Source organism: Lissotriton vulgaris, chromosome 2_1, assembly GCF_964263255.1.
Source record: "Lissotriton vulgaris chromosome 2_1, aLisVul1.2, whole genome shotgun sequence".
NCBI classification, from domain to species: Eukaryota; Metazoa; Chordata; class Amphibia; order Caudata; family Salamandridae; genus Lissotriton; species Lissotriton vulgaris.
In genome coordinates, this window is record NC_141687.1 from 1424974026 (window position 1) to 1424999997 (window position 25972).

Genomic DNA, 25972 nt, shown 5'->3' on the forward strand with positions numbered 1-25972 from the left:
AGGATGCTGTTGCGTCAAAATCTTGCACCTGCCTCGCATCACTTTTATGTTTACAGATATGTCAGAAATACTGACGTATCTGTAACTCCTTGCAACATGATTCGTCATACATTAAATATGACACATCTGGAATGTCATAAGGAGTGCGCACAGAAAAGTGACGCATAACACCAGCAGTGTAATAAAATGTGCCTCGTTGCACTATATTTAAAAAGTGACGCATCTAGATAGATGCGTCACTTTTTAAATATTGCATAACAATGCGCATTTTTTTACACCGCTGGTGCGTCACAAAAATTGACGCACAGGAGGCGCAAAACTAACAGCGCAAGGCCTTCATAAATATGGTCCTGGATTTTCCCCGTGCTTCGCCGGTGCGCGTACCATGCGCTTCCCCCGCGCAAAACGAAAAAAATTTTTTAATGCCCTGCAGGACCCTATTTTAGTCCCTACATCAAACCTAGGGGGTCAGAGGGGGTCTACTCTTCCCCCTTATGGTCATTTGCCCCTTTTTTTTTCAAACCCCTTGTGTCTCGATTTTACCGAGACACAAGATGGCGGCCGCTCCAGACTGTTTAGAATGTTTACAGACACCCAAGAGCCAATCAGCTTTCTGCGCGCAAGTCGCGTGTCGCGCCAGGAGCGCACTCAAGTGCGCGCACCGGAGAGCGCCTATAGATATATATATTTTTTTGAACCTAAATTACTCAAAATCCACTGCAGCACATATCTTGAGACATAGCAAAGGCACATCGGGCTACAAATCCCTACAATTTTGCCAAGTTTGGTGTAAATCCATTCAGCCGTTCGGGCTAAAAGTGAAATTGACCGCCCTATGGAAATTAACATGGGGAAAATGCGTTTTGGGACCCCCCTTTTATCTCGGCCCCCGCTTGACGTATCCCCCCCAAACTTTCAGGGAAGGACCGGAGCTCGACGAGGCCATTTTCAGGAAATTTTCAGGCAGATTCGTCAACCGGTGCCAAAGTTATTCCAAATAGAATTTTGAGATTTAACATTGAAAAAAATCCTAACTATAACTACCTACTGGCGACCGCCAGTAGGTAATATATATATAGTATATATATATATATATATATTCACTGAAAAAACCATAGGTTATAGACCATATATAGTTAGGGATTAGCATTTACAAAACCTTGAAAATTCACTGAAAAAACCATAGGTTATAGACCATATATATTTAGGGATTAGCATTTACAAAACCTTATTTTACTCGCACAAAACCATTGAAATTTGCATATAAAGTTAGTTGCACTAACTATATATCGCGCACCCGCAATCCACTGCTGATGATGTCACATATTACATCATTCATGACATGGTCAGTGACATCACTGATGACATCACTGATGACATCTCAAATGACATCACTGATGACATCACTGATGACATCTCAAATGACATCACTGATGACATCGCTGATGACATCTCAAATGACATCACTGATGACATCTCATTTGACATTACTGATCACATCACTGATGACATCATTCATGTGATAATACGATTAACCTCTTCAGACTCTAATATAACCTTAGATACACTCAGTGTAAACAGACACTCACTGATTGACACTCATCCATGGAGTTACTCATACACCTAGTCAGTCATGCAACGAATCAATCACACCTCCATTTCCTCAACTATACAGTTATACACTCCTTACTTATTGAAACATATTCTAACACATATTTACTCTCTTATACAATCACTGATACACGTTTTCAATGATCAATGCAGCCACTCACACATTCACTGGCTCTTATACACAGTAATTTATATATGTCAACTCTCACATGTACTGTGTTTTACATATGTACTTACTTTGAAATATAGCACTGAGATATCCATTCACTCACCAATACACTCATGCACACAGTCAACCACCCATACAGCTGTTTCCACATGCAGTTTTGAACCCATAGATCTAGTGAATCAACTGTTCACACATGTATGCACAGAGTAACACACCTCCCAGCCACCCCCCCCACACACACTCACTATCCCATACAAATACTTGGGCAACCAATCAATAACCCATATAGTTACTCATATAGGTACTGATCAACACATGCAGCACTTTACAGAACAACAGATATAATGATGCACAAATTAAGACAGTTTAATCACTAACCCATGCACTCAGTGAGACACATTTAATCACTCTCTCATACAGGCAGTCATGCACCTACTAAATCCTTCATCCAGACACTTATACAGCCACTCATTCTTCAATATGTAAGACATATTTTAACTTTACAGAAACATACAGTCACTGGATGTTGTCATCAGTGATGTCACTGACCATGTCATGAATGATGTAATATGTGACATCATCAGCAGTGGATTGCGGGTGCGCGATATATAGTTAGTGCAACTAACTATATATGCGAATTTCAATGGTTTTGTGCGAGTAAAATAAGGTTTTGTAAATGCTAATCCCTAACTATATATGGTCTATAACCTATGGTTTTTTCAGTGAATATATATATATATATATATATATATATATATATATATATATATATATATATATATACATATATATATATATATATATATATATATATATATATATATATATATATATATATATATATATATATATATATAATATAGTTATAGTTATTTCAGAATTTCCATATATATATATATATATATATATATATATATATGGAAATTCTGAAATAACTATAACTATATTATACGTGTGTGTATGTGGCAGTTGCCACAGTGTGTAGTTATAGTTATTTCAGAATTTCCTTAGGAAGAGTGTTTTTGCTTTTCTAATAACTGGTGCTGTGTGAAGAATCTCACAAAAAATTTCTAAAGAAAAATCTGTCCACCTCAGCTCCTTCCCGAAAAGTTTTTGGGTGATTTGTCAAGCAGGTTCGAAGAAAAAGGGGGTAACCCAAAATTCTTATTCCCCATGCAGTTTTCATAGGGAATGTTAGACAAGGCTATACTCAAAACGGCTGAACGGATTGACATCATATTTTGAGGAAAGCTATATCAGCGATCTTTTTGTGATTTGGTGTAATTCTGTTCAGGGTTTTTTTTAGAAACAAAGGTTCAACATTTTATGGATATCTATTGCCGCGCAACATGAAGAAATATTTTGGAACACAGGTACTCTGTATTTGGGTCCAGCAAAATAACATTAAAACATGTACCCTGAAACCCTGGCCTTTTTGTGGGGGTCCCAGAGGGAATACCTTTGGGGTCAATAAATTGGTTTGCCAGGATCTCCATGGAGTTTTGTGGGTGCCAGGGTGGCCACATGTCCTCTAGCGAACTCCTGCAATTTTCTCACAATGGTTACCCGGGACAAAAACAATTGATTGAAAAAATAACTCTACTATGTACAAGCCTTTGCCCTGCACAGAAGTCTTTGTTCAGTGGTCAGTCCCTTATGAATCCCTACTATGCAGCCTCACCATGTACAGAGGTCATTGCTCAGAGACAAATCCCTCACCACACCATACAAAGCACAGATTTTACCCTGCACAAAGGTCTTCGCACAGAGGTCAGTCCCTCTCCACCAAACCTTACTGTCTACGTCCTTCACCCTGGACAGTGGTCTTTGCACAGAGGTCAGTCCCTTACTAAACCCTACTATGTACTGCCTCCATCCTTTACAGAGGTCTTCACAAAGAGAAAAGTCTCTCACCAAACACTACTAAGTACAGTCTGTGCTCTGTAAGCAAAGTGTAAGTACAGCCCACTCACTCCAGACACCTAAGCAACATTAGGTGGTAAGCCTCAACTACACACAGCCTGAACTCTCTGAACAGGTCTTCATGGATATCTCACTCATTACACATACTCAAGCATTCTTATGTAGCCCAAGGCCTAATACCTACAGTTAGTTATGTTACCAATATTTTACTTTATATTAAAAAAACTAGAAACTCACTGACAAACACAAATGATAAAGTAATGTTATAGTTAAGAGTGGTAATAATTTTCTACTTTATGTTAAAAACCTCAGAAGTTCACTAGTAATGTTATTGTTAAGTCTTACTTTATCTTGAAACAAAACAAAGAAAATCACGGCAACAAATAAAGGGTAAAATGATGCTATAGATAGGTGAAACTGTCAATTAGAACATACCATTTTAAACTAAAAAACATTGAAATTCACCAGTTAAAGCCACCCGGACTAACTACAACTGGGGTTCCCACTATGTACTACTTATGACTGCACATATTGCATTAATGGTATCACTGCTCATATTCCAAATCATTGTCATTACACTTGTTTTAAAGCAAAGTAAGACATTACCATACCCAAGTATAATGTCACTTTAACCTTTGGTTGTTTCATTGGACAACAAACATCAATACATGCACATATAAACAAAGGTGGCATCTTAGACTGAAGGCTGGAGGGCAAGTCAATACATTAAACACTATAAATATACTTCTACTATTCTAGACATAATTGCAAAGGGTCATAGGAAAAAAATAAATGATAAAAGAGCACACAAAGACAATTATCATTGTGCCTCACATGCCTCGCTGTGATCGACAAGTTATGGTCAAATGCAACATGCAAATAATGCCCCTGAGGGCTAAATAACTCATCATGGTCCAAATTACCTAAGAGGACAAAGTAAATAGGACAATAAAACAATGAATGAAATGGCAAATGGAGAAAACAGTATCTCAAAAAACACATTGTTTCAAAATTAAATAGCAATAAATAGCGATAAACCTTAACATTGGCAATACATAGCTGAAGAAGTTATAATTAATCCTCCCATTGAATGCTTAATTCCTCATCCTGATTTACACCTTGGTGTGCCTTGGTTTTCAATGTAATGATATTCCTGGATTCCAGGCGTCGAAGTTCCTTCAGTCTATTGCCCTCTCTTGTTTTAGTTTTCGCTGTATCTATTAAGAAAAACTTCAAAAAATCAGTATTATTGCCACGGTACGTCTGGAAATATCTAGCTATTGGATAGGCATGTTAGTTATAGTTGATGGCAGGCATACGTTCTAAGACTTGATTTTTGGCAGGATGGATACTGCTACCCACATATTTGAGAGAGCAAGAACATATGTGAGCACATATACAGAATAACCTAAATTGCAGTCAAATACAAAATAATAAAAATATAACACCAATTAACAATAAGCAACACCAGCAAAAGTGTTGGACGTCAAATGTAACAACAACTTACCAACTTAAGCAAAGGTAGAAAAAGTGTTGGCCTTTAGAGGGATTAGATTTACTATTCCCACTCCAACGTGAGCAGAATCAGGGATACTATAGGATTTTCCTATGCTCACTTTAATCTAAACAACAGCAGTGATAATGATGGAATTTAGACTGGTTAGGTTTATTATTCCCACTCTAATCTTGATAACAGTAGGGAAGGTGTTGGTCTTTGAAGGGGTTAGCTTGACCATTACCACTCCAACATAAGTAAAATCAAGGATCGTTTTGAAGTTTTGAAGGGTTAAATATACTATTGCTAGTCCAATCTGAACAGCAGTAGGAAAAGTGTTAGGCTTTGGAAGGGTTAGATTTACTGTTCCCACTCGAATCTAACCAACAGTAAGAAAGGTATTGGAGTCTGGAGGAGTTACATTTCCTCTTCCCCCTCCAAACTACTGATATGTAAACAAAAAATGTTGCACTTAAAAAGGGTTACATATACTTTTCCTAATATTTTAATGAATCTAAATAACTGACAACATACAATTATTGAAACACAATCAACATAAATACAATATACTCTATACATTTATTAAATCAAATCAAATAATATAAATACAATAAATAATCTTCTTGACAAATAATTATTTAAGCAGTTTACATAATTAACTAACTCAAATATTTAATTAACAAAAACAATGAATTAAAAAAGTGTAACATTTATAATGTAAATAGCCTATCCCCTACAACACACAGGTAAATTATAACTTACTAATGAAAATGTAAAACAAGTTTACTAACATTACAAATTACAAACTACACAGTTTCTAAAACAATTATATTAATATTTCTAACACCTAAAATTAATATAAAAACTAATACACATTAGGTCAATGCAAAATGAAATTAAATTCAACTGTATTAAATGAAGCATTACTATATACAAAAACAACAATATTCTTACCATCATTATTCTGGTCCTCGATATTGTTGTAGTGGAGATATTTTTGACACAATATTCATGTCAGACAATATTTTTGATTCACTATTTTTGTCATTCACCACTCAAAGGGTTAAACTCAGGATACAGTCTTTCATGTATACGGCGTCTGTGTATCTTATTTATTTGGGGTTACCAGAACTGTGTCTGCAATCTATGTTAAAATATGGTTCAATTGGAAGCAAGAATGTATTGGACCATGAGTCAAATTCCCAATAGCAGAGCAAGGATGCCATAGGCCCTGGTAAACAATATATCTGTGTGTGTATATATTTATCTTGTCCAGACAGAAAAAAATAAGATTCACAAGCCACACCGATCAGCAGTACTCAGGAATTTATTTTAGGCAGAGAAAATAAAGCGTTCAAACATAGCCGTGGTATATATATTATTTCAAATATTGAAAGTTTCAAGGTGATCCGTCAGGTAGGGGCTAAGAAAAAGAGGGGTCCCAAAACACGTTTTCCTTGTGTAAATTTTCATGGGAAATTTTAAACAAGGCTACAGCCCGAACTGCAGAACAGAATTACACCAAATTTGACAGAAAGATAGCAGTTGGTGCATAAAGTGACCTTTTTGTTAAATGGTGTAAATCCATTCAGGAGTTGCTGAGTTATTTAAAGAAATTTCCAGTTATGTTTAGAAGGACAAAGTGGACCTCTCCCGATGTCATCCTGAGATCTGAGTGTCTGCCAACACTTCAAACCAGGAAGTGTTTGCAGCCATCTTTAGACTCAGTTGAACTGAGTCACAGGAAAAACATTTTTTTTTAAAAAGGGGGCAGAGTATAAACAATCTCACCCCCTAGGCCCTAGGCCTTTGTAAAAGAAATTCAGCTGGAGTCGCGCTGGATCTCCGACTCCTGCTGAAAGTTTTTTTTTAAATGAAGCATGAACTTCTGCTCTAAGTTTCTAATCGGCCTCCTGGTGGCAATGTCATGTCCTTTATGCTAGACCCATCATGTAAATACCAATTACATGCATTTTGTCCTTTCCTCACGACATAATGGTCTTACATAGTTGACCTTTTTCCTAGTAGGTTACTTCTGTCTCTCTGACATCAGGCTCTTGGTACCATATATTAATCCTTGTACCTGACGTACAGAAACATGTCTCCAGGCACAGTAGATTTATTCTACACAAGCGTTACCACTTTTTTTATTCATGGACAGCAGTCAGCTGTGCATGATCATGTTTGTTTTGAAAAGGATTAGCAGGGGATTAGCGAATGTTTTTAAAACATATCAATTCTAGAAAAACCCTGGTGTGACCACTTTAGTATAAAGGATTCTCACTCCCCCTTACTAGACAGATGAGATTTCCTACCAAGCTGAGATGAGGCTCTGCCAGCTGATCCTTCGACAAACAGAGATCTGATATCCTCGATGCAGAGACTGGGTCCTTCATTCAGAACCATCAGGTGAGGGGTTAGCAGTTTCCCGGGGAATTCTTAGCTCCATTAGGCTCCATTAAGGTTCTATTAGGGCATATCCAAGCCCTTACACATACATGCTTCACCTACACCGCTTGTCTATGCACAGTTAGGTAGGCTACGCATAGTAGGAGTAAGCCAATGCTATTATTTTATGTAATATGCTTTTATTCATCTTATTAGGACTATGGTAGAAATGTATCTACTTTTTACGATATTGATATTAGTGACTACATTTGTCTGCTCCTGTCTTTCGATTGTTGCAGCTAATATATTTCATACTTGACTGACGCTTGACCAAGAAATAATTATTGAAACTGTTCCGATCGTCATTCTATTTATTCTATGTATTCTGAGAAAAGTAAATACAAGTGGCTGAACGAAAGATACTGCATTGTTTCCACAATACCTGTGGAAAACCGGGATTGTCATGTTCAGTGGTTGCAAGAAACTACTTACCACACTGTATGCTACAGGGGGTGGTAGTGGCACTGTACAGCTAGCAGGTCTAATGGCTGACTCATCCTGTGGTGGTGTCCAGAGTCTGTCTGCACACCAAGCCCTCAGTTTAGGTAATCTAAAGCGCGCAGGTCATGGGGTGTCCTAGGAACTAAACAACAGCAGGTCCTGTGGGCTTGCCCATATATGCAGGAGGGGGGCACACAGGCCCCCCTTTAAGAATCCCATAGCCTCAGGGATGTCAGCTCCCTGGGGCATTTTTCATAATTTATATGGCGGTTGCCCTCGCAGCAACCACCACGGGACCGCCACCTCCCTTGGCAAATGTTTTAATATTGACGGGGCCTGAACTGCTGACTGCATCAACGGAGTATGTCCAGACTGCAATGTTGGTGATGTGTGCTCTTTAGCCATCAGGGCTACGGCTTCCCACCGAGCCAATTATGAAAACACTGATGTACTGGCAGTTCCCTTTCAGCTCTTCTTCGGTGGCCATAGTCTGCCATGGTACACTCTCATTATGACATTGCCCACACAAATGTAGGACAGATCATACTTACCAAAAAGCCAGGACCTCTCCAGTAGTAGTTGTGACATCAGCTGGGGTATGGTGATGTTCCACATACGAAGAAATCATGGGCTGCTCCTGGGAACTGGGCACAGACATTTGAGATTTACAAATCAGGTAAGCAGACAACTTGCATGTTGATAGAATGGAAGTGCTTCCTGTTATGGTAAACTTGTTCCCTGGTTTGCAGTGGTACTAAGGCAACATGGGGACCATCAATGGATCCAAACACCTGTGGGAGACGACCAGATCCATAGAATTCAATCTTCACTATGGCTAAATCCTCACGTCTGGAGAACTGGATGTAGATGTCACTGTGTATCATTAGTGCTGAGTGCACGTCTTGTAGTACACCACAGAATATTGGCTGTGACATAACACCAGCTATTGCCACAGAGTATTGAAAAATAACCTGTGGCGAAAAAATGCAATAATGCCATAAGTTTCACAATGGGTGTGATACATGTGGGATTAGTATGGGTGGGCAAAGTTCTTGGAGTTTCACTCCACAAAATTCCTGAGTTCCGCAGTGTGCAGCGTATTGCTCGGTCAACCTAGTAACATGGACTTCCCTGGCTTCCTGTAACACCCATGTGCAGAAATACTAATAGAACAAGAGAAGCTACTAAAGACCAAAACCACAAATGAACACTGAGTCTTGCTTGTAGTGCTGTTGACAGTTATTTGTGAGTAAATGCTAGGCAGACGACTCAGGTCGGATAATTGAACATGACGGGTTGGTGGAGATATAGAGCTGTGTCAGACCAATGGCTGTTGTGCGCCTGCCTTACTGAATGCAGAGAGGAGAGGGATATTTCTAGGTGAATGAGGGTCTTTTCCCCCCCACAAAACGGAGACTACCCTGCTACCTTTTTTGCATAATGTATGCATCACTCTATGCCTGGAAGGGTATTGTTTTGACTAATACTGGGTGCTCCTTTGTGTCTGGACAAAGCTATACCTCTCTAAAGAACTCTAATGAGAGCGAAACACGTGTCAGGGGTTGCTTTTATTTAATTCAGGTTGGCTTTGATGGCATTTTACAAATCCAAAACTGTAGTGCTGTGCCTGGAGTTGTAAAAGGCTTTGGCCATTTTACAGCTTGGCATGGATTGCACTGTGCTAATCCTATGCTTAAAGACTTTGATAAAAAATCAATCTTTTAAGGTGAGCAAATTTAGAGTGCCACTGGTTTTGTAAGGGCTCTGCACTGAAGCTGCTTTCCACCTCAACTTGAGAACTACCCAGAGTTCTCTGCTTTTTTCCCATAATTTATGTGTCACACTATGCTTGAAAGAGTATTGTTTTGACTAATACTGGGTGCTCCTTTGTGTTTGGACAAAGCTATACCTCTCTGAAGAGCTCTAATGAGAGCAAAACACATGTCAGGGGTTGCTTTTATTCATTTCAGGTTCGCTTGTATGGTATTTTACCATTCCAAAGCTGTAACACTGTGCCTGGAGTGGTAAAAGGCTTTGGCTGTTCTGGCATTCCAAACTAATTGACTTTCGCGATTACACCCTGGATGCTGAAAACTCGACAGGTGCTTCCGTGGACAGGGGTGAGACTCAATCTTGTTACACAACAACTAACACACAGGTTGGAGCACTTGCGGGATGATTTCAAATTATTTATTCCTGCAGACGCGTTTCAGTGTAATAGCTTATTCAGTGCAATAAAATCTTTTAATTTCAAGCACAGTGGGCAGTTCATTAAAATATCCAGCTTCAACTGCTATTGGTGGAACTGCAACCAATGGATGGCAATATCCTATTACCCAGGCGTGGAACCAACTGCTGCGGCATTTCAATCATGTGTTGTTCAAATCCAGGCCACAATGTTCCATAAGTCATCTTGCTCCAATGAGCAAATAATGCCATTTACAGTCTCTGATCCAGATAAAAGCCTTATAATGTAGCTAGTGTTTATTAAACACTTGCAGCCATGTCTCCACTGTGCACATACACCTTTCCTGCTGCTGGTTGTAATATGCAGAGATCCTGCGGTTGTCCGTCATAAAGTAGAATGTCCTAGAATTGCATAATTCACGGCCTACAAGGTCGACAGGCTCTGTCAGCGGCGGTTCTGGCATCTAAATGAATTCACTTTCACAATTTCACCCTGGATGCCTAACACTCGGTGGGTGCTTCTGTTTACGGGGGCTGAGATCTGTTCTTGTTACACAGCAAGTAACACACAGGTGGGAGCACTCTCAGGATGATTACAAATGATTTATTCCTGCAGATGAGTTTTGGCGTACTGAATTCTTCAGTGCAATAAAATCATTTAAATTCAAGCACAGTAGGCAGTTCGTTAAAATATCCAGCTTCTACTGCTATTGATGGAACTGCAACCAATGGATGGTAATATCCTTTTACAAAGGTTTGGAACCAACTGCTTCGGCATTTCAATCGTTTGTAGTTCACATTGGGGCCTCAATGTCCCATAAGCCATCTTGCTCCAATGAGCCAAATAATGCCATTCACAGTCTCTGCTCCAGATGAAAGACTTATAATGTTACTTGGGCACTCTTTCTACTCACTTCCTTCGGCTTTAAAGCTATGCCACATTTCTTTCTCCTGGCGTATTTTTAGAAGATCGTTTCATTCGGCATGCATATTATTTATTAATTATTCATTTTCCAGTGCCTGCCCAACTTTTTCCAAGTTATTTTCTCTTGTCTTTTTCACCATTCCAAGCACGTCCGTCCGCTGCGTCGCTCCCACTTAACTTTTTGGTCCTTTTCTCTTCTCAGCATGAACATATGTTTATGACATTTCATTGCCATCGGGGTTACTTAATTTTCATTATTCTAATGTGCATAACTTACTAGATATTGATGCATTTTATTTTGGGCCTCTTGTTACATGGGTTCTATATTTTGTTTCTTTTCAGGCCAATGTCCCCTGAAGAAGAGCCTTCCGGCTCGAAATGCATTGGGGTGTTTCTTATGAAACCTTGAATAGAGTACATTTTGAGACCTGTGATTGTATTGCCATTATTTGAATTGACCTCTCGTTTGGAATTTTGAATCATATGATGAAATATGACTTATTCCAGTGACATAATCTACAACATTTCAGAACTTTCAATTTACGACTTTTTGACAATGTGTTTTCTTCTATACTGCAGCAATTGATTTTGCCAACAGGTGTGCTCAAGTCATTACCCTTATAATGATGCCAGTCTTTATTAAACACTCGCAGCCATGTCTCCACTGTGCACATTGCACTTGCCTGCCACTGGTTGTAATATGCGGTGTTCTTGTGGGTGGCTATCATATAATAGAACAGCTTAGATTTGCATAATCCATGACATATATGGTCAACGGGCCCTGTCAGGCATAATCTTTGTCCTGATGATGATCCTATGAATTTTGTAAAAAGGATCGAAACGCCGTCGACTTGTTGAAACACCATATATTTAAATGTATACTAAATGTGATATGCATATAATGGTGTAATTGAATTTCTGTCATTTCTTCATTTCTCAGAAATCGCTCACTCTTTGCCTAAAAAACTCTTCCCTCTGTCTCTTTACTACCCTGTCACTTTGCCAATCGTAAGCGTGAGGGCACAGGCTTGTGTCTCACTCTAATGAATGTAAGGTATTGTTTTGATTATTTAATTATGAAGTAAAGAATTGTGATCCCTGTCCGGCTGGACAAATCAACTTACTTAGTATAGGTCCACTGTGTCTATATTTATTTCCCCTTGAATTCAATTATGCATGGGACCACTGTTGTTTGAGAAATATGTTCCCCGAGGTCCTGTGCTGACTCGTTTTGGCGCCCTGGTTGTTTTTGATATGGACTGTTCCCATGAGGCACAGGGTCAAGGCTGATTTGCATATGGCCATGTCTGAACAGGGGTGGTGTGGAGTGCAAAAAACGATGGATTTAGGCCAGATCTCTGTACTGGGGTGAATGTATGACATTGTTCTGCATTCTGTACATCAACTGTTGTTTTTGCACTACTCAGACACTCATGCACCCACTCACAGACACATTTAGGCACACACCCACTAACAGACCCATGAAAAGCCTCACACAAAGACTTATCCACCTATTCACACACCCACCCAGAGACGTATGCAACCACTCAGAGACCCACTCAGATACTTGTGCATCCACTGACAGATCCACTCACAGATACATGCACTGACGCAAGGCTCAGTTAGAGACACAAGGATCTACTCAAAACCCACTCAGATACTCATGTACCCACTCATGTACCCACTCTGACACTCAGGCACCCACTCACAAACCCAGTGAGAGACTCATACATCCACTCACAGAACCACAAAGACACTTATATATTCACTGACACATCCACTCAGAAAGTCATGCACTCACTGGCAGATCCACTAAGGAAGTCATGCACCCACAGACAGGCCCACTCAGACACTGATGTACCCACTCAGAGATCCACTCAGACACTCGTACACCCACTCAGAGACTCATGCTCCCACTCACAGTCCACTTAGAGACTCATGCACCCACTCACAGATGCACTCATACACTCATAAACTCATTTACAGACCCAATCAGAGACTCAAGCACCCACTTACAGACCCACTTAGACACTCATACACCCACTCACAGACCTACTCAGTGACTCATGCACTAACTCGCAGATCTACTCAGACACTAACGCATCCACTCACAGCCACTGTATATATGTATATAATCTTTCTTTGATTTTGAAAATAAAATCATAAAAGTCAAATCATTTAAGCTAATACACAAATTATCATCGACTACTCATACTTATTTTAAAACCCCTGTAAGAATACGAACAAGATAAAAGCAAACTGTTGGAGAATTTAGCTGCTTTAAGTACAATAAAGCAGGCCTAACTTGTGTAAAATTCTGTTGTTTTAAAATTGGGCTTAAAAACTTGTGGTGCAGATTATTATATTTGGACAGATCATAAAAACATGCAGTGTGTCGTTAATCGAAGTATTGTCAAAGTTACAGAAGCGCAAGTCCGAATTCATAAAACAACCATGATTACGAGGCACTAGTTGAGGAAATAAGTTCAACCTAAAATAAATCAACAGGCGGCATTAGTGACATTTCATGTTTCAAGTCAAATATGGTTCTGTATTACTGACAGTTTTTACTGAAAGCGCTTGTCTAATCGAATGTTTCAGTAGTGCAAAATCCTCACGATCTGCGGACAACCTTTTCCTTACGGTAGTTTCAACCCATTTACGGTCAGAGTGAGTTATACTAGAAGGATCGTCATGCAAGTCTGGCCTCCCTAAAATCTGCATCTTATGTTCAACAAAGACCAACCACGGAATCAGGAAGGGTTTATCCAGTTTTAAGCAATCCTGCAAGATTATCTGCTAAAACCAAGTTCTTCTTTAATCAGATAGAATGTCAGAGTTTTAGAGGACAGAGACGGCGCTGGTCAATAATGTATTTTAAGCTCAGTTCTTCATGGACAATTTTGTGAGGTACACTTTGTGGAACTCCCAGAAGGCCCCTTAAAAATGTGTTTTCTGCTACTTGGATTGAGGCAACACAGACATATAACTTGTATACCACAAGTGTCCAAGGGTCTAAAATACAATAATAATATTCTGAGCACTATAAACTCTGAAAACAAATCTTAATGTATTTGCCACTGTAATGAAAAGTCCTATTTAAATTAGAAGTCCTACTTAAATAAACGGATTCCCATCACTCACCAATTGGTGACAAGCTTCACCATCTGGGTCTCCTCTTGCAGTCAACCTGGTGACACTAAGGGCTAACACCCCACCATAGGGATCGGGGGGCCCGAGGATGTTTTAGATCTAATGGTCAGGAGAGAGAACTATACTCCTGTCTAAATTTCCAGAAGAGAGCAATTGACTTGTGTGGGAAAAAACGCAGTGCATAATAACAAAAAGTGGTATTTGAATTTAAAATTGAACTATGACGGACCCTATATTTATTATTGTCCCTCACAGTCCAAACTAAAAACAGGGCAAACGACAGTTTGTAACAAATAACTGTCTGAGGGACCAAGGCACCTTGTCTTTTTTTTACTCTTCTGACCTTTGTCAGGTAGTAATAATATTTGGATCGAACATATATGTTTTAACCCCCCCTTTTTCTGACCAACATTGTTGGGGGCAAAGGGTGTGACAAGAGAATGAATGAGGGTTTGAGAGCAGTGACACTCGAACAAAAATATTTCCACTTTGTAGACGAGGTGCCTTGGTCCTACTTGAGTAGATACGGTTAACTTACCCTTTCAACAACACTCTGGGTTTTACCCATTTGCTGTAAAGGTTTTTCTGCTCAGAATATACTCAGTCTCATAATGTGTTGATGCTCAGTATGACATATACCAATATATGAGAGTGTTTGCTATTCAAACTAGTTGATTTTGCATTGACCATCAGCACTTTATGAGATTTATGAATGAACACTTTTATCCATCTTGACTCCTCATAAGCACACATACGTTTATCTTTATGTTTGTACACTCATATCATATAGGACTGTATTTCATCGATTTGAAATGTTGGGTGCTACGTGGTGGTGTATTAATAGTAAGGCCAAAACCACTAATACAATCTGAGCTACCTTGTTAATAAAGTTTGCGGGAGACAAAATACGGGCGAAACGTAGGTAAGGAACTACGTTTTCCATGATGCTCATGACGCGTGCTTGGTGCGTCACAAAGCTGTAGATCCCTACACGGGTGCGTCTCCTGCGACGCTGAGACACAACTTTTGCTTTTTAAACATGGAGTCGCTGCCCGTCGGTACCGCCCCGGCGGCTTGGATGACCGTCAAGAGGTACCGACGGACAGGTAAGCCCGAGGGTTTCCCGGTGGCAAGTTTAATAGTGTGTGCAATTTGATCGTATGACTGTTGGCTTTAACTATAATCATTATCATTACGTACAGTTGTGTTGTTGGGCAATGTTTAGCGTTTTCTCTGACACAGTATCTGCATTGAGGACCTAGTTTAATCTGCCCTTGGGCATTGTTAAGGCCAGTTGGGCAGTGATTAGGTTTGAAGACAGAAGACGCTGTAGTATTTCTCCACGTTCTGTTCATTCTTCTGACTATGTATACTTGTTTGGGCTTATGGAGATAACATGAACATTCCCACAGCACGTTTGTACACAATTTTACATTGGGAACTCTTTTTTATGAACTATCACAAACAGGGAGGGAGATTGTGGCATCTTGGCTGCAATTTTAGAGACATGATATTCTGATGCTTGAAGAAAGAAGGATTAGCTATATACCAATCTAGCTTGATGAGTGTGATGAAGGTGTGTTTTCACCACCTCATGAGTATTATATCCTTCTACATGAAGTAGTTATGACAATATCAAACATATATATCAAACTGATTTTTCATTAATGTTTTAATCTTGTGCAGTGTGCATCTATGTGTGGCGATTGCAGCACAGGGACAGTCTCTGGGATGTTGGGAGTGGTAGGATAACACAATAAATAGGGTATTTTCCAATTTTTTTCTCATAGATCTGTGCCTCCTTTTTCCCTAAGCCACTGCCAGGTGGGGTGAGGTATCCTCCTCATGCATATCGGGTAAGAATGATTGACATGTACCCATTATTGGGTTTTGGTAGATGATAATGGTAATGTTACTACATTTAATGTATTATTCTGAGCATTGTAACTCTGCTTTCACTAAAAATGTTGCGCCTATGTCCTTCACTATATTACAGATACCGTCAGCTGTACGGGTTTGCAGAGGAAGGATTGTACATTCCTCATTATAGGTGATCCGGTTGTATCGTTACCAACCGCTTCAAGTGTACTTGTAGTTATTGTTATTCATACTTATTTTTCACCTTTATCACTTCTTGCAGTAGCAATACTTTAGTTTGTCCTGAAGAAGGCACTGGACAGAATGGGGTCCTGATGTGCTGATACATGTTGACCTCTTTTTCAAACATCAGACAGTTATTTGTTACAAACTGTTGTTTGCACTGTTTTTAGTTTGGACTGTGAGGGACAATAATAAATATAGGGTCCATCATAGTTCAATTTTAAATTCACATATCACTTTTTTTTATTATGCACTGCATTTATTTCCCACACAAGTCAATTGCTCTCTTCTGGTAATTTAGACAGGAATATAGTTCTCTCTCCTGGCTATTAGAACTAAAACATCCTTGGGCTCCCCGATCCCTATGATGGGGTGGGAGCCCTTAGTGTCACCAGGTTGACTGCAAGAGGAGACCCAGATAATGAAGCATGTCACTAATTGGTGAGAGGTGGGAATCCGTTTATTTAAGTAGGACTTCTTATTTAAATAGGCCTTTTCATTAAAGTGGCAAATACATTAAGATTTGTTTTCAGAGTTTATAGTGCTCAGAACATTATTATTGTATTTTAGACCCTTGGATATTTGAGGTATACAAGTGTTGTGAAGTGGGGCAAGGTATCCAGACAGGTCTTTAAAGATAGCCTCAGACCCTATCCAAAATTGTGTATTTTCCAACACAGCCATATCCCCATATTCCACTGACATATCTCACTAATTAGCCCTGTAGATTTTCACGTCCCATTGTATATGAGTGCACCTGAGCCGGTGTGAAAAATCTCCTATACTAAATATCGCTCTATTAAAAGAAAAATCGTTCAGGGTCATAAGTGAATGCCAATTAAGCCGAGAGGCCAATTGGACCCCCAAATATCTAAACTTGTCTACCGGGCTAATGTGATGGCCAGCTATAACATATTTAATAATTTTTGTGCTAGGTGGACCACATTTTATGGCATGTTTCTTAGAAAAGTTAGTTGTCAGGTCAAGGCTATTCATAAAACTGATAAAAATATTAAGAATTTTGTGTAAGTCTTTAGCTGTCCGGGTGATTAAAACTGTATCGTCTACCGAAAGCAGGGCCGGTAGAAGGCAGCCTCCCAATTTAGAGACACTATGCCCTGAACTATCAAGGCCTCTTCTATTTGATTAATATAAAACGGATTTTAGAAAAGGTGCTAAAATACAGCCTTGCAGAACCCCAAGCCGCAATTTAAAGTACTCAGTGCATTCCCCAATAGGGCCAAACCTGACACTAGCTGAAAGATCTTTGTGCAGGTCATACAAAAAGTTAATTAATAACAGATCGACATCCATCTGAGCCATCGTGGACCACAACTTAGAGAGATTAACTCAAAAAAGCAGAGCTAAGGTCCATGATGGCCAGGTAGATTGCTCCATTCTTGGCCTTGGTGTATTTACAAATTAATAAATAGAGATTCAAAGTTTGCTCTATAACACTCTGGCTGGGACAGAACCCATACTGGAAGTCAGATAAGAAGCCTCTCTCCTTGGCCCAATCCGAGAGGCAGTTTAATAAGATACAACCAATGATTTTCACCTCTGAATCTATCAGGGAGATAGGCCTTAAACAGGCAGGGTCTGACCTGTTGCCCTTTTTAAAAACAGGAACTACTATTGATTGAGGCCAGGTTGGCAGGCAAGGTCCAATGGCTGCAGAGTTTAAATGTAATGTCAGCAAAGGGGCCCACAAATCTAATCAGATTTTAAAAAGGTACCCTGGTACCCCATCTAGCCCTGGTGATTTGTTTGATGGTAACTATAAGATGGTACTCACAGACATACTTAGACACCTACACCGACTCCCAGACCCATGCAAAGACTCAAGCAGAGACTGATCCACCCACGCATAAACCCACTCGGAGATTTGTGCAGCCACTCAGAGAGCCATTCATATACTTGCACACCCACTGACAGATTCCCTCAGAGATGCATGCACCGACTCACAAGCTCACTCAGATACTCAAGAATCCACTCAGAAACCCACCCAGGAACTCATGTACCCATTAAGATACCCGCTCTGACACTCAGGTGGTGGTCCCCTCTTGCGTACATCTTACTGCAGCAGAAGTGTTTAAATGTAATGCCATTAGGATGTTAATCAAATCCGGATCCACCCCAAGCGATCCCATAAGGTTCATAAGTTTTCAGCGATTCACACAATCGAAAGCTGCAGTAAGGTTCCTAAAGGCTAAATAGAGCGCCCTAGCTTTGCCTATTTTGTACTTCGCAGTTGTAAGATAAAGATTTAAACATTAATCTGCCATGGATTTTCCCACAAGGAACCCATATTGCACATCCGTTATTATTCAGAGGGTCTCAACCCACTCTGCTAGCCTTCTCAATACCACTCGACCCAGGCCCTTCGCTGTCACATCAAAGAGGGATATTGGGCGATAGTAGTGTGGACTATCCCTACCCCCTTTTTTAAATATTGGGACAATGGTGGCCATGGACCATGATAAAGGCATTTCTGTTGCAACTGCCGCATTTAATACCCTCACCAAGATTGGCGCCCATACATCAGGATTACAACAAAAAAGGTCAGGTGGAATCCTGTCTGGTCCCGGGGCTTTATTTAGCGCAAGACAATCTATTCCCAGTCTCAATTCATCTAAAGTAAAAGAGATAGCGTCCATACTCTGGGCAATAGTCACTATCTGAGGGTCATCCTCTCTTCGATGCTGATTATACAGTCCCTCAAACTGAGCATTCCCCATTTCTGGTAAGATGTTACGAGCTAGGTTCATGTTATTAGAAACTTTAAAACATGGGCTGTTGATATCCTTCCAGAAGCAAGTAGAGTCCTTTAGCTCAGCAGCCTCTTCTAGATCCTCCCATGCCTTCAATTGGATTTGACGCTTCCGTGTCCTAACTGCTTGTTTATACATTTTATGGCAGGTCGCAATCTGACCCCTATCTTTAGGTGATTGTGCCCTCTTTAGAGCTCTGAGGGCCTGCGAGCATTGCCCATCAAACCATCTTGGCCCCTCCCTAGAGCATGCATGTGCAGGTGCTTTTAATAGGCTATCTACTAAATGTGCAATAGCTGTAAATGATTGAACTAACTCACAACCCTGTATTTCTGGGTCTAGACCATTCTGAATCTCCTGCTTATCTCTGTTAAAAAGGGAGTTATTAAAAAATGCTGTATCGACCTGCATCCAGTGCAGCCGTCTGCCTTGGTCAGTTGCAGAGATCAGACCCCTGGCAATCTATGCGAAACCGGATGATATCGAGGGGCAACAAGTGGCATGGTTACCGGATTGTGATCACTGAATGCACTATGACAAATATTAAAACAGGTAATAAACCTCCTCACTGTTTGAGAAGCAACACCAAAATCAATAAATGATGCACAGCCTCTTCCTTTATAAGAGGGGGGAACAATCATATCAGGGTGATGGACAATCATGTCCATTGTGTGAGTTAAGCCAAAATTATTTAAGAGCACACTCAACTCACACCCTGCCTGGGTGTGTTCCATGTGTGGTCCCTTTTTTAATGTGCAGGCCGACCAGTCACAATCGGTCACCCTCAGATTGTGGCACAGGTGGCAATTAAAATCTCCCGCCAGTAGTAGATTTGACTGGACTCGGCCTTCAGATTGTAATTCCTGTAATCGGCTGCTTAATTCATCCTAGCATTGTAATCCCTCGGAGTTTGACTGTGCATTATAAAAATTAATGAATGCCAGATGATAAACATTGCTTACCAATGTTAACACCTGTACTATCTCCGACACTCATGGCATGGGCTTCCATCTCCCCTGAATCCTTAAATCTACAAACATAATAAGGACCCCTGACTCTCCCTGCACTATACCTTAGTGCTGGACAGAAGAAAGTTTTGTAACCTTCTAAAAAGAAGGTATTTATGGGCTCCCATGTTTCCTGCATGTTAATTATATTGAAATTTCTAATGTAATGGAGCCACAGCTCATCCCGGAACTTACTCGCCAAACCTGCCATGTTCTACAAAATAACTTTTAAGTCACCCATGATTCGCCTCACCTGGGGGGCGGAAGAGTTAGTAGTACTTACAGTAGTACTTACAGATCCACTCAGACACTTATGTATCCACTGACACATCCACTCATAAAGTCAGACACTCACTCAGAGACTTAAGCACCCACTCACAGACCGACTTAGACACTCATGCACCCACTCACGGACCTACTCAAAGACTCATGCACTAACTTGCAGACCTACTCCGACATTTACTCACCCACTCACAGACACACTTAGACATACACACCCACTCACAGACTCACTCAGAGACTCATGCACCCACTTACACACCCACTCAAATACTCATCTGCTTACTCACAGACTGACACACACACCTCTTCTGACTCAAGCACCCACACACTGATCCACTCAGAGACTCACGCACTGCTCAGACACCCAGAGAGACACTAACGCAGCCACTCACAGACCCAATCAGACATTTACAGACCCACGGACAGACATACAGAGCCACTCGCACACTCACTCACATGCCCACTGTGCCACATAATACACTCACTTTCAAAGGTTATCGGCTACAATTAGGAAATAAAATAAAAAACCCTTAAAAATTCACAAAAATAGGGTACAGGGACATTATAGTTAGATTTCGCTCTCATACCTTAGTGGAGCACAGAAGGCAGCCTTGTGGAAGGAGATGACTGATGCAGTCAATGCATTGGGGGAGGTGATCTGGACAGTGGGAAATGTAAAGAAAGAAATGTCAGAATGAGAGGAAGCAGTTTAAGGAGAAGTTCTACAAGATTGACCTTGCTAATGCTCTTCCTGGAAGAGCAACTCAAGCCTGTCTCTATCTCCCCCTTGTAGTCCTCATTCAGGTCGAGTAAATCCTTCAGCTGACATTGAAGTCTATGTACCTACAGCAGCTTGACACAGAGATCCATTTTTTCCAGCAAAAAACAGCAACTGGTTTGTACCTATGTTAACAAGATGTGTTATTTTATAATCTACAAAGAAATGAGAATATATATTTATCCATGCTTGCAGAGTTGGTGTAAAAATATACTTACATGTGAACTGGCATAATACTATATAATATGTTATTGTTTCTTTTTGGATGTAGGCCATGTGATGTTTTCCTATCCACCATCCCCCACAAGTGTGAATTTTGCTCCTTGGAATAAGATCACCGTAAGACTGACAACATACAGCAGGCAGATTGTAGACACTGGTAAGTTTTATAAAAGCTAATTTTTTTAAAAGAAATCTTTCTTTTATTTCCTGCAGGTTAGCTGTATGTGTTTTTTCTGACATCCCGTTTGTACCAAAGCTCAATATGCCCCACACATATTTTTCTATGTTTGTTCTAACTTTTTATTGTTTAAAATTTTTGGCAATAGAAGGCATATGACTTCTATTTAACCCCTTCAGCGCGGCGCAAATTTTCGCGCTGTGCTGAAGGTTCTAATGAGCGGATGTATGACGTTAGAACGCATACATTTATAACGTGTACCTTTACAACGCGTTCGTAACAACGAAAGTTGTTACCACGCATTGCGCTGGGGGGGGCGCAAAATTGAACAATTTAATTTACCATTCCAACACCAGTCCCCGTGGATAGTAGGGAAGGTGTTGGGATAGTAAATTAAATCATTTACTATCCTTGAGCGCCCCCCAGTGCAATGCGTGGTAACAACTTTCCTTGTTACGACCGCGTTCTAAAGGTATTCCGTTGTAATGCTTGCGTTCTAAACGCTGCATACCCTAATGAGCCTATCGGCTCATGACGGAACGGTTCCGTCATGAGCACAGCTCAACCGATGCTCATGACGGAACCGTTCCGTCATGAGCATGGAGGGGTTAAATGTTGCCATGTTCTAGGCAAACAAACCTCATTTGTGTTGTTATATAAAAGTAGTCCTTCAAACTTTGTCTCAACATCTTCTTTTAGCACTATGTACTACTTAATCCAATAAGTGTGTCTCTCTTACATGTCAGTTTGCATCAGACACCAGCCCCTATTGGCAACAATATGAACAAGCATTTGCAATGCAATAGGTCTCGCATTTACGTGAGTTTGAGCTATTCGCATTGTAAATGACAATGGCTTTTATTTATGTTTTAAAAACCAAAACATCAATAAAAAGCATTGTTATTTACAATAGCTCAAACTCGCGTAAATGCAAGATCTTTTGCATTGCAAATCCTGGTTTTTACTAGGCCTTTATTCCCCTTGTTATTACACTGCATAAACACACAGCATCTTGGAGGCAATTCAAGTAACTCGCCAGATTTGTGGGGGGCAAAGCCCAAAATCTAAGAAAGGGGGGAATTCGAATTAATATTATGAACACACTATACACTCTACTTCTGTTATTACAATACACTGTACAGCGTTCCAAACCCTTGATAGGTGAGTTTGCGCTATAAAAATGAAATGAAATGAAAATACATTCGTCCTGTTGGGTGACAGTTAAAGCTGGAAGTGATGCGCCAGTAGCATTCCCAATAAGTGAATCCTGTCTGATCGGCTCTTGTTGCCTCAGTAGTGATCTTTAAAGTGTTAACCCACCTCCTCCCACCCGCCCCCTTTTACTCCACCTGAACGCTCCTCTTTCCCAGTGAGTAGTCTTTTGCATTTCAACAACTCTTTGTGGGTTGTTGTAGGCGCTGTATCAATGCAAGTGAAATACCACACAACGCCGCACCCCGTTTCCCGTGAAGCACCGCCAAGCAGAGCGAGGGGAGATGTGAAGTTTGGTCAGCATCATGCCCTCCCAAGAGCTGGTAGGCTGCATTATTGAACAGCACACGTGACACTGTGGTGGCATACATGACACGCCTGCCAGTAACGTAAGGGGATTTTAAACCCCGGAGATGTGCTCCTCTCAGCTCAAAAGAAGCAGGTGTTAAGAGTTGATAAGAGGGGCAGAGGTTCCTGGAGTGACGTGTAATCTAATGCAGTAAATCAGGCATACTGTAGCTGCTCAGCTGTGAGATTGAACAGACACAGTATTTGTGGGGAGACGAGAATAAGTAAATGTAGCACTGAGAATTTTGTGACTTCGAGCAGACAAAGGTCAGCCCCGTATTCTTGCTGAGAGGCGTTTTTCTCGAGGGATGGCGCAGTGCTTCCTAGGTCGGCCTCCACCATCGCGGTTATCACCAAACACAGGAACAGGCTATTTTCAGAGCCCGGCTGAAGCGTAAACCCTCCGGACCCCTTTCCCCGTTGAAATAAGTATTTTACCACTGGAAGATGAATTAACATTGTCTCGCCTTCTTAAACAAGTTCTCGCCGTGAGAGTGGAATGTGCCTGCACATCTCCTGTCCGCGCGTGCCACCTCCTATCTCCCTTCGGGACAGAAAGTGGCAGCAATAGTCTCGCAAGGGAAGCAGCGTATGCGCTGCATTCGCACGCGAGACCTAAAAATATCTAGAACATCAGTGTGTACATAGTGGGAGCACAGTTAGGCCCTCCACTATCTATTGTTCTGGTAAGTCTGATAACATGTGTTTTTTACCTGCACATTGCACAATTAACACACTTGTTAACTCTTTTAAAATGTATGTTCAAGTATATTTAGATGTGTAAAATCTTGGTAAAATCTTGGTATGGCGGTTTTTATTCATGATGATGTCTTACTAAAAAATAAAGACATTAATAATGTGTTACATCTTACTTTTCCTTCTTTCTGTCCTTCTTTAGTGTTTGTTATAACTAGCTCAGCACACATCTATGATGTCACATAGAGTGCTGGTTGTGTAGGCTTGAAATGAGAGTCAGTTACATCTGAGGCTGAGCAGCAGTCCAGCTGCTCCTGATGGGGTTACAATTGGACATACATATTTTTGTATTATCAACTTGACCTGAAACTAATCTTCAATAAATCAGATCTATTTTCATATTCTGGATTTAGGGACTTTTCATTGCTACATAATGCCACCTATATTTCAAGCTCCTGGATCAAGACTGTCTCAGTCTACTAGAATATCAAGTACTTTGGTACAGCTGCTCATTTCATGGGTTGAAGCTGATGAGTTTGCAATGTAAACATTTAGAAATACCCTCTGTCGTTCAGTCATTCATACAATATGTTTAATTCAACTAATCTCTTCATATATTTACAAAAAAAATCTTTGTAAGCTTCGTAAGAGGATGAAATGTTCTGTAATAGCATTGAAACTGGAATGTGTGTATTTTATCTGTTGCAATCTTCTTCTTCCAGGTCCTGGGGATACAGATCTGTATGAAGATGCTGCACCATCTACATGACAGAGGCAATCCCAGGAGAGAATCGTATTCTCCTCCAAGCAACATGATATGCTTCCAGCACTGCTCACCAAGAATTGAAGAGGACAACAAGGATTAGGAGCTGGTCAAGGAGGAGGACATGGATGAAGAGGAAGGCATTGTTGCCCCAGTACCTAAAATACTGAAGGCTACTTCATCTCTGGACAGCAGTGTTCCTTATGCTTCTTTTTTGAGGTTTGCCATTTACCAATCGTTATCCAATCAGCCATGAAGACTACATCCATATACAAACCCTCACCTCAGCACAGCCCTCACATCTGAGGCCTCTGTGTAGAATCTCTTGAACACCTCTTCGATGAAGGTGCATCTGAGGCCTTCTCTCAATCATCTGGAGGAGAGAACAACCCTGGTGAGGAGCAGGTATCCACTGATCATGAATCGCCTCCCCACAGCTTCCCAGGTGCCACCCCTATCAGTGCTGTTCAACCTGATGGTTATTTGAGATGGCCAAACATGCATGGGGGTTGACATGGGTTCATACAGGCCACTGGGAGGGTCATTTTTCACAATCAGAAAAATGGGGTGTGGTAGGCCATTAGTGTTTTATTGAGGTTACGCTGCATCAAATTTCAGACTCACTTAAAGGACTCCCTCACATAACTGACAGGCAGACTCATACCTTGGTTAATGTTGTAAAATGTTTCCAAGACATAACAAATATGCACAAAGAAAAGCTAAACATGTATAGGGTAGAGCGTGCAAAACACTTTGTGTAGGCCATGAAGAAGATACAGAATAACTAAATAAAGTCAAAGTCAACCTTCACAGCCAACACATGCAAAAGGTTCTCCAGAGACAACTGCTCCACCTGAGCCACCATCACATGCAATGGCTCCAACCTCACCTACACTGCCACCTGTATAAACACCAATACCCATTCTCATTCACAAAGACTTTCACCACCAGCATTGGGGACGTGAAGTAGTAGGAGAAATCCGCTCTGATAAGTCTGTGCACCTTCTGTTTACAACATTATCCACTAATAGAAATGTATGTACTTTTGACACCTAAAACCTGTGTCAAGTTTCTAATGCTTTTGTTAGCTTGTTCTAGTTGTCCCACACATATTCCCATATGTTTTACCCTTTGAAAATGTTGAAAGGTAGTCATTTTATAAGAGAATCAACATATGGTAAACATTTGTCAAACAGTACTTTTTTTTTACCAAAGGACATTGCATGCAACTTTCATTAACATAAAATCATAACAGAAAGAGAC